Source organism: Pelodiscus sinensis, chromosome 19 (genome assembly GCF_052426305.1).
Source record: "Pelodiscus sinensis isolate ZL-2025 chromosome 19, ASM5242630v1, whole genome shotgun sequence".
NCBI lineage: Eukaryota > Metazoa > Chordata > Testudines > Trionychidae > Pelodiscus > Pelodiscus sinensis.
The window spans coordinates 26,482,912-26,495,518 of NC_143070.1; the positions used below are offsets into that span (position 1 = coordinate 26,482,912).

The window sequence follows — 12,607 nt, forward strand, 5'->3', positions numbered from 1 at the left end:
AGCACTAGTAGGAGTCAGGGAGGGACAAAATGGTTCTTTCAGAGCAACCCCCAGCCCTAACCCCAAGGACCAGCCCTTCCCTCCACCCTTACTGGGGTCTGCTGGGAATTGCCTGGTTGCCAGCCCACCCCAGTGTCAGCCTAAGGATTGACTGGTCTGTAAAAGCTGCATCCTGGAAATGAGGAAGCAGCTAAAGTGACTCTGGTGGGACTTGAACCCACAATCTGTGAATGTCTAGCTGGACTCACATTAACCACTACAGCTTAGAAGTCCAACATGCTTTCCATTGCACCACAGAGCCTGATGGGCTGGTGAGTTTGATATCTCCACTCTTTGCTTTGCAGCATGGCAATTGCTGGGGGGGGTCTGTCTCTTTTGGGAGAGGAGGTAGGAAGAGGGGGGGGGCCACTGAAATTAAAGGATAGAGCTGTAATTGCAGAATGTGGGCATCGATCCCACTGCCTCTTGCATGCTAAGCGAGCGCTCTACCACTTGAGCTAATTCCCCTGCCTCCAAAGGGCTTTGCTGCCTCACCCACCTTGTTCCAGAGCCCACAACATCCCTGCGAGTGTTACTTGTGAGACTCACACCTGTGGGTCGGCTAGCTCGGAGGTTTAGAACATGGTGCTCATATCACACTGATGCGTCTTAAGAGCAAGCCCCTTATTTCAAGCTATAACAGGCTCGCTATTCCGACGTCCCTGCATGCGGATTTATTTAGAAGTGCTGTGTAGCCAGCGCCAAATTACAAAATAAGCCATTTCTAAATAGGCGCAGTGATTATTTTGAACTATGGGACGCACCCCTAGTGAGTTAGAGCTGAACTCTGCCCCCAGCTCCCTGCTTCACCCACCCACGTACTGACTCCCTCGCTGCCATGGGGCTGTTTGCATTGGTCTCTTCTCTCTGTAGCCAGGCTTCAGCCAGGACTGAGACTCAGGCAGGAGAACGTGACCCGGCTCCCTGCACCTGGGCCCTGCATTTCTCATCCCTTCAGACACACTTGCCAGTGGAGGAATAAATCACAGTCACATGAGTGTAGATTATGAAACTTCGTAGCTGTTGTTGCCTTGGAAACTCCCCACAGACCTTCCCCTGGGGTCCCGGGCAGCCCACTCACACTGCACAGCTCACTTCGAGGTGAGGGTGTTGTGTAGACATGCCCGTCCTGTTGAGGGCCAGCCTGCTGGGGGGAGGCTCTGGCCACTTCATTTCCTTGTCTCTCTCAGGCTGTGTCTACACTGCAGGGCTACGTCTACACTGCAGGCTTTTTGTGGTAGAGCAACTGCTCTTGTGTAAAAACTTGCAGAGCGTCTACAGTGCAGGCACGTTCTTGTGTAAGTAAATTTATAGTGCAGAATCAGACAACAGGGCTTCTTGCACAGAAGTTATTGCTCTCCCCACGAGGAATAAGCCCTCTTGTGCAAGAACTCGCCCACAAGGAGGCAGTGTGGACGGGCAACAGCAGTTTCTTGCTCAAGAAAGCCGCATATCTAAAATGCCCGTCAGAGTTTTCCTGCACAGTAGAGCGTCCACACTGCCATGGCTGCTTTTACAGAAAAGCACTTCTCTTGTGCAACAGCACATGGCAGTGTGGACACACTGTTGGGCAAGACCTTTTGCATAAAACAGTTCTTGAGCAAGAAGTATGCAGGGTAGGTGTAGCCAGGGGGTGTTTGGGTTTGTTACCAGCACTGAGCTTTGTACAACAGCCCAGGGAACATTGTGAAAAGCCAAAACCTTCCCGCCCTGGGTGTCCCTGGCCAGTCAGCAAGTGGCAGAAAGGTTCCCTGAAGTGCTGACTTTAGGTGATTTGAAGCAAATTGTAACAGCTCAGATGAGGTGGCCGAGTGGTGAAGGCGATGGACTGCTAATCCATTGTGCTCTGCACGCATGGGTTCAAATCCCATCCTCTTTGGGTGTTTGCAGCCCTTCCTCTTGCCTCTCCCAGAGGTTCAGTGCCAGCCTCTCCTGCAACCCTGCCTGCTCCACAGAAACCCTCAATCCCTTCTGCCCTCAAGGGGAAACCTCACAAAGGAGATTCTAGGCAGCCAGGCCATGGGGGTCTCTGAGATGTCCCACCTGGCTGTTGCCAAGGTTGCTCTGTGAGGTCACTGCCTCCCAGCCAATGAGGTGAGTTGCTGCAAAAGTTCCTTGTGATGTCACTGCTGCCTTGCAGGCTCATGTCCTGCCCCTGGCCAGCCCCTTGGCGTGTGTGAGCTGCTCTCCCTGCCCCCGTCACTCAGGGCTGGTTCTGGGGCTCAAGCAGGGAACATCAGAGGCTGCTCAGGGGCCACGTTGCTAGGCCAGGGGCCCTCCTGTGGGGCTGTGAGTGTTGCTGTCCCTGCTGTACAGACACGGCCATAGAGCCTCAGGAGGCTGCAGCGGTGGGAGACATTTCCCTGGTTTCGATAGGGAGACGAGATGTCAAGTCCCATGACTTGGAGCCAGCTACCGATACCCATGGAAAGCTGATTTTCAGAGGGGTGTGATCAGCCCTTCCTGTGCATCTGGCTTCTTCAAAGGGGCTTAATCAGGAGCTAAAAGTTGAAGAAGGGACAGTTAGAAGGTGAATTTCTGTCTCTGGCACTGTTCCACCTGACAAAGAATTTACATTCCTCTGCTTTCTGAGACAGTTGACAAGGATGCTCCACAGTGGCTCTCTCTCTCTCTCCCTCTCTGCAGAAGCTGTTCAGACCCCTCACTAGCCAATGCTGGTGTCAGGTGCAGCTCTGAGTGCTAAAACCCCAGGTGTACAAAGTCAGAATGAAGGGGATGCATTTTGCTCTAGAAGTGACAGCCGGAGGGAGGTGACTGTAGCAGAGCAGGGTCTGTCTGGAGACAAAGTGGAGCCTGAGGATGAGAAGGCCCATGAGAGGCAGAGACTCCAGAGCAGGGGGGCTAGTTATTTGGTCTGGCAAACTGGCATGGCCCAGTCTGGCTGCTTTGATGTTCTATTTGGTTGTTCTTGTCCCCTCTGGGCAAGGGAGAATGGACCCTCCCCGCATCCTGAAGTGGACAGAAAATGGCCTGTGAAAGGCTAGTGTAGGTGAGCAAGGAGACAGGCTTTACATGTCTCTGATGGTCTAGTGGTTAGGCTCCAGCACTTTGACTGCTGTGGCCTGGGTTCAATTCCCAGTCAGGGAAGCCCCCAGCAACTTTTACCAAACAACTCCATAGTCAACTTTCATGGCCTTAGTCAACTTTCTTGCCACATGTTACAGCAGCTGTGACCCAAGAGGTTAACTCAGGCTCCTTTCCCACCTCTCTCACTGCTAAAAAAAAGGGTCTAATGGTGCCAGCAGCCTTTCAGAACATCCCCCAGCCCTTCCCTCCCCCTTGGCTGGGCACTGCCTGGGCTCAGGCCTCCCCAGTGCCAGCCTAAGGGCTCTGGAGAGGACAGGGCAGCTCCAGGGGCAGAGTCCTTTTTTCTGCAGTAGTTTAAACCCAGCCCCTTGGTTCCAACTAACTTTACTCCTAATTTTTTGCCCTCTGTGTCTACCCTTTACCACACTCTAACCAGCTGAGCTAGCCGGCCTACAAAAGTGCAGTTCACCAGTGGCCCTTTCAAGAAAGACGCCTCAGGCAGCTGCAGGGACGTCTCTGCAGCTGCCAATGGCTCTTCTCTGACAGGGCCACTAGCGACTCGCTGTGACGTGGGCTGGGTAGTCCAGCTGGTTTGAGGGTTGGTCAAGGTGGCTGGCAGCCGGCAGACCCAGGGCAAAGAGGCAGCCGGAATCGCTTGCTGCCAGCACCTTGCCTCCCAGCTTCTTCCCTGCCAGCTGCAGCCGCAGCCCCTTTCGGCCACTGGGTCAGCCCGGAAAGGGAGGCAGGAATGGGGCCTCAGTTTGCAGGTTTCCGAGTCCTGAGCGCTGCCCTTGACACCAACCACCCCTCAATCAACTGGGCCAAACTGGTGCCCAGTTCATGCCCACTGGGACCTGCTTTACTTGGTTTCTTTCCACCCAGAGCCCCCTTCTTCTCCTGGGCGTTGAGGAACATCCCTGGGATACTCTCATATCCCAGCACAGGGCCATCTCTCCAGTGACAGGAGACGGGGCTGGGCTTCTGACCTGCTCCACTGACACCTCCCGTCAGTCAGCTCCATCACTCAGGGCATGCCAGGGAGCTGAGTGATTGTGCCCTTGAGTGGCATTCTCAGCCAGCCAATCAGCTTTGTGAGGAGTTCATTTAGATGGGGCAATGAGCTGTCTTGTTAGGCCAGCAAGGAAACAGCCAAGGCCCCACCCCCAGGGAGCCGGCTGGAGACCATGTGGAGGGAGCCGCTGCCTCTCCCCTGTGTAGCAGGCACTTTCCCAGGGGGGCAACTCTGCTCCCTGGGGCCCGTCTCCATCGCTTCTGTCACCGCCAGGCAATGGGAGAGCGAGTGGACTCCCCACGGGGCGCACAGTAAGAGACAGGGGGCTGGCGGCTCAGGGAGGGGCAGTCCCAGGAGGCAGAGGGCACCTGTGACTCTTGGTTTGCAGCTGACACTCTGCTCCTTGCTTCCCTCCCGCTGCTTCACCTCCCAGGGCTTCTTTCTCCTTCGCTGTCCATAGCAGGCAGCTACACAAAGGCAAGTCACCAAACCAGACACCCCTGTGGCCAGCATGGGGCTTGCACCCACGACCTGGGCGTTATCAGCATCAAGCTCTAAACAGCTGAGCCAGCAGCCCACGAGGGGCCCTTTGGGAAAGACCCCACAGGCAGCCACAAGCTCGTCTCTGATGGGGCCACGGGCGACTCACTGTGATGTGGGCTGGATAGTGCAGAAGTCAGAGGATCAGGAGCCTGGGTGGGTTCAGGGGGGCCTTGAGCAGGTTCAGGGGAGGGGCTGCTGGGCCACTGACGCAGGTGACCAGTGGTTGGCAGCAGCGTTGTGGGCTGGGCACATGGTCCCAGTCTCCTGGACATATGGAGCCTCTGGAGCCTCCCTCTGTGGCTTGGGCTGGAGGAGCCTGCCCCCTGCAGGGAGCCTTGGGCCAGCCACTGCAGCAGGAGGGCATCAGATCACCCCACTGGGGACAATGGAGGGAAGAGAAGAGTTTTGCCTGCTCTTGGAGAAAGCAGGCCAGGCCAAGGCCCTTTTAGCCACTGGGGCTGTGCAGGCTGGAGCCTCCCCCTACCAGTTCTCTGGCCTGAGTCCTGCAAAGCTCTCAGCCTTTTGCCTGTTTCTGCTTCTCTGTCCATAGCTGGCAGCTAAAGTGTGTGGTTGGCAGGTACACAAGTAGTCACCACAGTGTCGGGGACTCGAACCCGGACGGCCTCTGTTCGTTGTCTGACCGCAAAGAGACAGGCAACACCAGCAAGATCCAATCACAAGCTCTTTATTGAATAGTGCGCACTTACAATAGAGAGCGGCCCGTCTCCAAAGTGAACAGCCCTGATTTCATTTACAGGTAGGCTTATATAGACAGTTCCGTCGCGTCATAGACTATTCGCCCAAGCAACCAACCCCCCTTTATTAGTTAGAAACCTCTAATACCCATGCATACCTGGCCACCTATACATCATGGCCTTAAGCAATTCATAATGCATCAGCAATTTCTTATCAGCCCAAAAGACAGGTACTGGGCAATAAGGAGACAGTTTGTTATGGCCAAAGGAGAACATAAACAGGGAGTTTGGAACAAATGGGGAGAGCAGAAACAGGGAGGCTCTTTATCAGTTCTCAAAACAAACTGTTCCTCATCACAGCAGGTACAAAAATGCAGCTTCTTGCTTATCTCATTTTGCAACTTGAGCAAGCGTGTAGGGTGCATCCCTGCTTGAACCTATCTCCAGTTCTACCCAGGGACTACCCAGAAACCTTTGTTACATTTGTTTTAGCATAACTGCACTAGGCCTATTTTTTCTAGGGCCTAACAACAGCAAACAACAGTGTGGCCAACATGGGGCTCGAACCCATGACCTTGGTGTTATTAGCACCACACTCTAACCAACTGAGCTAGCCGGCCTTCAGGAGTTGAGCTCACAAATGGCCCTTTCAGAAAGGCACCTCCGGCAGCTGCAGGGATGTCTCTGAAGCTTCCAACGGCTCTTCTCTGACAGGGTCACTAGCGACTCACTGTGATGTGGGCTCACTAGTCCAGCTGGTTTGAGGGTAGGTCAAGGTGGCTGGCGGCCGGCAGACCCAGGGCAAAGAGGCAGCCAGAATCTCCTGCTGCCAGCACCTTGCCTCCCAGCTTCTTCCCTGTCAGCAGCAGCCGCAGCCCCTTTCGGCCACTGGGAAGAGAAGCAGGAATGGGGCCAAGTAACGAGTCAGGCTGAGGGGGGCAGGCAAAGCTCATCTTGCCTTGCAGGGCCACTGGCAACAGCTTCTCTCTTGTGCGCTGCTGCTGAGGAGAAAAACACCCTGAGAGGGACCAATTTAAAAGATTGTTTGGGGGGTGGCTCCTGCTAGCGCCAGGGGGGTAAGAGTCAGAGGCTGGCAGCTCCTGGGGACCACACAAGAGACCACAAGGGTAAGCAGCAAGCTCCAGGCAGGTTAAGTTTTAGGGCCCAGCCCATCTCAGCCAGGCAGACCATAGCATCAGACTGAGCTCCAGACACCCAGCACTCTCCCTGGGAAGCCTGTAGCTAAGGAGCCCAAAGCTCATAAAGCAGGAGGGTTTTGTAGCAACCAGCCCAACCCCAGCAAGTCCCACTGAGATTTCAACTCAGATCACAGGACTCAGGGTCCTGAGTGCTGCCCCTTACAACATGGGACCTACGTGAGCCAACAGTGACTCAATTAGGCTGATCTGGAGCCTCAGCTCATGGCCACTGGGACCAGCTTTGCTTCTTTTCCTTCCACTCAGAGCCCCCTTCTTCTCCTGGGCTGCAAGGAGCCTCCCTGGGATACCCTGAGACAGGCACAGGACTCTGCCTCCCCATAACCAGCCCCACCCCACCCAACTGGCTTTGGCAGAACAAAGGGGGAGGGGCGGGGGCGGGGCTAGCTAGACTGTTCCCTTCTTACACACTTCAAAATGTCCATTTCTAAACAGGCCAAGACTGTGTGGCCTAAAAGAGAAGGCATCTGACTCTGGGCCAGAGGACTGAGAGTTTGAGTCCCTTTGCAGTTGTGTTGACTGTGCTTGTGACTCCTGGTATCTTACGCCTGGAAAGGTTCTGTAACAATATGGATCCATGGGAAGGCCTCTAGCTATTCAGCAGATCTAAACTAAAGCCTCCTGCAGAGAGGCAGCAATTAGCTGTAGAGCCTGGGCTCATATTCCATCTAAATGGCATTTCCATAGGGTCACACTAGGCTGTGAGAAGGGGCTTGGATCCTAATGACACCCACTGTCATCAAGTAAGAAACAGATCTGAAGGTGGGTGGAGAAAACTTAGTGAACAGCACTTTGCCTGGCAAAAAACTGCTTGTTTGTGTTTGTGCAATTGGTATTCTATGATTATCATCCTCACTTTCCTATTGTTTGTCTGTGTGATCGCTGTCTGGATTGTAACTGTTTCTGTCTGCTGTATCATTAATTTTGCTGGGGGGAAATCAACAAAGGCGGTGAAGTATGATTGGTTAGGTAAATCATAATAGTATGTTAGCTTTGGTTAGTAAAATTATACTAAAATAATCGGTTAAGCAGGACTCAATTATCACTCTATTAACTGGGGTCCAAGAAGGAGACCAGGGAGAAGAAGGAAAAGGGGAAACGAGAAGAGGAAGAAGGAGGGAAAGGGAAAGGAAGGAAGAAGACCAAGAAGGAGGAGAGAAGACCTGGAAGCAGAACTCACCTCCAAGGCAGCCTCAGACCAGAGCGCCCAGGACCCCTCTGCATGATTGTTGAAATGGTTTGCTGTGTGAATTCTGTCAGGTGACGTCAGGCCTGGACACTGGAATTATTTACCAGTTTCCCTGAGCTGTGAAGTCTTAGAGCTGTGATGGACAAGTGGTTAAGGTGTTGAACTAAAAATCCAATAGGGTTCCCCCCATGCAGGTTCAAATCCTGCTCACAGAGAGGCCTGTATTTTGGTCTCACCCCTTCCTAGGCCAACAAGGTACCCAAACTCTGAGACCCCGGAGAAGAACGTGCCTGTTCCATCAGAAGGGACACGTGGGCTATGTCTACACTCACAGCTTCTTCCATGAGTAATATGCAAATGAAGCTAAGTTTGGAATATTACTGAGCCTCATTTGCATAGCTAATGAGCCACCATTTTTTTCAGAAGAGACTCTTGCACAAGAAGGAGCGTCTACACTGCCTCTTCTTGCGCAAGAAAAACCCTCTTGCGCAACGCCGTTACACCTATTACTTTTCACTAAACACAATTATCAGACTGCCCAGTGCACATTCCTACCTTCCTTTGTGCACACAACATACCTGGGACTCTAATTACTGGCCACCTGCCTTTCACACAGATCATTGATCCTTGTGACTTTCAGGGACATTCACATGGCAGCTGTTTGAACATAATGTGCTTCTATTGCATGACCAGCACAAGAGTGTCCGGTTGTGTCTACACTGTGAGTTTTCTCAGCAAAAGATGTGCTAATGAGCAGGGCTTGCCAAGCAGCGGGGAGCTCTGCTCGCCAGCCACGCGGTTTTGCATGGTTCTGCGCTCTACGCACACACAGATCGTTCTGCGCATGTGCAGATCGCTCTGCTCCAGCTCTTCCAGGATGTAATTACTTACATCCATGGGCGAGTAGATTACATTATTTGCTGAGCCCTGCTAATGACAGTTTCATTTCCATGAGTCATGATCTCATTTGCATATTTTCTGACAAACTGGTTTTGCGTTGGGGTTGTCGTGCAAAAACAAGCAGCATGGAAGTTTTCTGTTTGTGCAAAACCCCCTTTTTCTGCAAGATCAGGATACCTCTTTTTTGGGAGCATAAGAATCTTGTGGAAAAAGGGAAATTTGTGCAAAAAAATGTTCACACTGCTTGTTTTTGCACAGCAATCCCACTGGCAGAAATTATGCAAATGTGATTGTGACTCATGCAGTTGAGTCCCTCATTAACATATTTTTTACAGAGAAAACTTCTAGTGTAGCTGTAGTCTCTATGAGCCTCACTAAATCAAACCCCTAGGGCACCTCCTGCTCTTTGCTACTATCCTACTCTCACTGTGAGGGCACCACCAAGCTCAACTGAAGGTAAAAACAACTCCAGATACATGTTGAAGAATGGTGGGAAGAAAAGACCCATTGACCTGGCAACAAGGCACCACTGGGAGTTGAACCCAGGATCTCCTGCTTACAAGGCAGGTGCTTTAGCCAACTAAGCCATGATGCCCTCCTTGGAAGCACCCCTTAAATTGTTCTACTTTATGGTACCAGACGCCCCCTTCCCATTCCTAAGTGCAGCCGTTCCCCATTCCCCTCCAGCTCTTGCCATGACTCAAGGCCTGCGCAGCCCAAGACATTTGATTGGCAGCTGGAACCCAAAACCTTTTCGGCAATTGTAGCCCCAGGCCCCAAAGGGACAGACCCAAGGCAGCCGCCTGGTCCTAAGGCCGGGCCTGCAGCCAGGGGGAGGGAGAAGAATCTCTTCTTTCAGCTGGAGTTGAATCAGCAACCTAAGGGCACTTGCCGAGCACCCGCTACAGGCCTCTGCTCTGCCAGCTGAGCTATGGAAGGTGCCTGGGGCAGGTGGCTTTGCCCAGGTGGCCCTTGGACAAGTGCCAGGGCAAGAGCCCCCCGAAGGGGCCGGCCTCCCAGGAGAGGGGCAGGAGAACCCAGCAGCGCAGGGGTGTCACAGGCGCTTCACCTGCAGAAGGACCCTTGAGTGATCCAGACAGAAACGCCGCGTCTCACTCCCTGCAGCTCCCCTTGCTGCCCTGGCAGGCGCTGCCCCTTCTCCCACCGGCCTGGGCCTGGCCTCCCTCCCCCGCCCGGCACCACAGAAAGCCCCTTGGTGTGAGCCTGGGCAAGCTTAGGCCCTGGGCTCTGGGGCCAGCCGCCTTGTGGGTCAGAGCCCCCTACCCACAGTGCTACTCCAGGGGGCCAGGTTTCAGGGCCTCCTAATCCCAGGGACTGGGGGGCTGGAGGCCTTTGCCCTGGAGCCTCAGAGCTCCCCCAGTGCCACCTGCCAGGAGGGGGAATCTCCCGCAGGGCCGGTGCGATGTAGGAACCTCTCCCAGGGCAGTGCCCCCAGCCCAGTCCCTGCCCCTTGCGGGGGCAGGTAAGAGATACCCCCTCCCCTTCCCCAGAAAGCAGCCCCCCAGGGCTATAGGGGGCAGATCTGGCCCAGGGCTGCTCCCAGCAGAGGTGGCTTTGATCCCAGCCTGGGTCCAGGGAAACTGCTCCCAGCTCCCAGCATGTGCGAGGTTGGGGGAGTGAGCAGATCAGCGTTTGCAGATATTTACACTTATTTGCATAATGCGGATGCAGATATGCAGGGCTCGGCACTTAGGGCAATCTGCCCGCCCGTGGAGAGTAGATTTTAGCCCGGTGCGGCGCTCAGTGCAGTCTGCGCATGCACAGTGATATGTAAATAAAATGTTACCGGTCTGGCAAAAGTTTGTGAATGGTTTGTCTGTCCATGGTATAAACACAAAGGCTGGAAACACTGGCCTGATCCATGGGGGCTGGCCGAATGCAAGGCAGGGAAAACATTGGGTGAAGGAAGGGGGCGTATTTTCCCCACCAGGCCTTTGTCCCTCGGAATCCCTGGGGACGTTGGGTTTTGTCTCATTTTTCTTCCCTTTTCCCTGCTTCCCTCTTCACTGTGAGGAGGGGGCAGCTCTCGCCCTCGCGGTAGGAGGCCCTGGTACAGGGATGGGATGGGCACATGCTCTGAGAGGGAGTCCCTGGGCTGTTTGGGGAGAGAACTTTCTCATGTCTGCTCTCCTCTGCACCACCAGGATGGCCGAGTGGTTAAGGCGTTGGACTTAAGATCCAATAGATGTTTGTCTGCGTGGGTTCAAACCCCACTCCTGGTAGCTTCCCTTCTTTGGTGAGACATTGATCAGGATGGTGTTTAATCCTGCTGTAAGGCAGGGGACTGGACTTTGTCTCTGAAGGACCCTTGGGCTATATCTGCACTGGTGGGTTCTTGTGCAAGAACACATCCATGCTGGTGTATGAGCTGTGCTTCTGTGCAAGAGCATCCATGGCAGTGTGGATGCTCTCTTGTGCAAGAAACACCTGTCCTGAGCTCTTGCGCAAGAAGCCCTTTCTTACCACACTTTACTATAAAACTTCTTGCACAAGAGCAAGTGGGCAGTGTGGCCCTTCTTGCGTAATAACCGACCGACCAGTGTAGACACAGCCTTCCAGTTCTGATTGGCTGAGCAGGGGCCAGTCACAGGGGGGAGACTCAGGACTTTGTTAAAGCAACGAAGAGTCCTGTGGCACCTTATAGACTAACTGAAGTGTAGGAGCATAAGCTTTCGTGGGCAAAGACCCACTTCATCAGATGCATCTGACGAAGTGGGTCTTTGCCCACGAAAGCTTATGCTCCTACACTTCAGTTAGTCTATAAGGTGCCACAGGACTCTTTGTCGCTTTTGCAGATTCAGACTAACACGGCTACCTCTCTGATACTTGATTCAGGACTTTGTTGTTCTCCTTGGCTACGTCTACACTGTCCCCTTTTCCGAAAGGGGCATGCTAATTTTACAGGTCGTAATAGGGAAATCCGCAGGGGATTTCCTTTGAAGTAGGAATAAGAGATCCTCCGGAAAAGGGCTTTTTTCCGGAGGATCGGGGCCAGTGTAGACGCTCTTTTCCAGCTTTTCTAAAAGCCGGAAAAAAGCGGCGGACATTTTTATTTAAATGCCGCGGGGGATATTTAAATCCCCCGCGCATTTCCCTATTCTGACTTCTCTCATTTCCATAGCTATTACGGATTATGTGGCCAGTGTAGACACAGCCAAAGTGTGACAAAAATAAATTACTTGAGTAAAGTACAAAAACTCCAAAAAGGTCTTGAGTAGTGTGATCAAGTATTTCTACTTAGTTACTTTCCACCTCTGCTCGGCAGGCAGGAGTTCCTGGACCTTTGCTGGTCCACAAACTGGCAGTTGGTTACCGCTGACTTAGAGGAGCCCCAGGAACTACAGTTTCAGGAAGAATCAGCAAGAGATTGTAATTGGCTGCAAGGTGCTCCACATGCTAATCAGGAGGCATATGGCTGTAAACAGGGACATGGAGCATATTGTAATATACAGATTTTTAAATCTGGTGGAGTGTGTTTGAATGGGACAAGCACTTAGTTCTTTAGTTTTCTAAGTGTTGTGTGAAAACATTCCCCATGAAGAGAAAGTGAATGCACATGAGTGTGGTTGTGTACTGAGCCTAGCCCTGCTAACACTGTATTTTCAAGGATCATTTCTATAGTTAATAACTATAGAAATGCAGCTGAAAGTGGTTGGTCTTGCTAACTATGAGAATGAGTAATAGTGTTCTTTTCTGAGTATTAAGTGAGCAAATAATGTTACTTTAATGTAATTGCTGTCTGCTCTTGATGGTTGTTTCTTCTTTCCTGTTGGGAAGCTGGAGGAAGAGAGCACAGGGTGAGTGGTTGGCTACTGTTAAAAAGTTCAATATTAGTTTTGAAGTAGGGAGGAGCAGAGACTTCACTTTATCATCTTGTCCTGGCTTTTCTTTAATTCCTGGTTTTATTTGTACTGCTCTGGTCCTGATGCTGGGTTATGTCTAC

At 52.6% G+C, this 12,607-nt stretch overlaps 6 non-coding genes across 6 annotated transcripts; 4 read left to right on the forward strand and 2 right to left on the reverse strand.

Moving 5' to 3' along the window:
- The first annotated feature begins 1,836 nt into the window (after nucleotides 1–1,836).
- On the forward strand, nucleotides 1,837–1,918 carry TRNAS-GCU (transfer RNA serine (anticodon GCU)). The gene has a single exon. It is a non-coding gene; the product is annotated as a tRNA-Ser (tRNA).
- A 1,157-nt stretch (nucleotides 1,919–3,075) lies between these two features.
- Nucleotides 3,076–3,147, forward strand: TRNAE-UUC (transfer RNA glutamic acid (anticodon UUC)). Its single transcript has one exon. It is a non-coding gene; the product is annotated as a tRNA-Gln (tRNA).
- A 2,736-nt stretch (nucleotides 3,148–5,883) lies between these two features.
- Nucleotides 5,884–5,957, reverse strand: TRNAI-AAU (transfer RNA isoleucine (anticodon AAU)). The gene has a single exon. It is a non-coding gene; the product is annotated as a tRNA-Ile (tRNA).
- A 3,207-nt stretch (nucleotides 5,958–9,164) lies between these two features.
- On the reverse strand, nucleotides 9,165–9,238 carry TRNAT-AGU (transfer RNA threonine (anticodon AGU)). The gene has a single exon. It is a non-coding gene; the product is annotated as a tRNA-Thr (tRNA).
- Nucleotides 9,239–10,803: 1,565 nt separating this feature from the next.
- TRNAL-UAA (transfer RNA leucine (anticodon UAA)) lies at nucleotides 10,804–10,886 on the forward strand. Its single transcript has one exon. It is a non-coding gene; the product is annotated as a tRNA-Leu (tRNA).
- A 1,368-nt stretch (nucleotides 10,887–12,254) lies between these two features.
- LOC142821675 (small nucleolar RNA U3) lies at nucleotides 12,255–12,470 on the forward strand. Its single transcript, XR_012898363.2, has one exon. It is a non-coding gene; the product is annotated as a small nucleolar RNA U3 (small nucleolar RNA).
- Nucleotides 12,471–12,607: the final 137 nt, after the last annotated feature.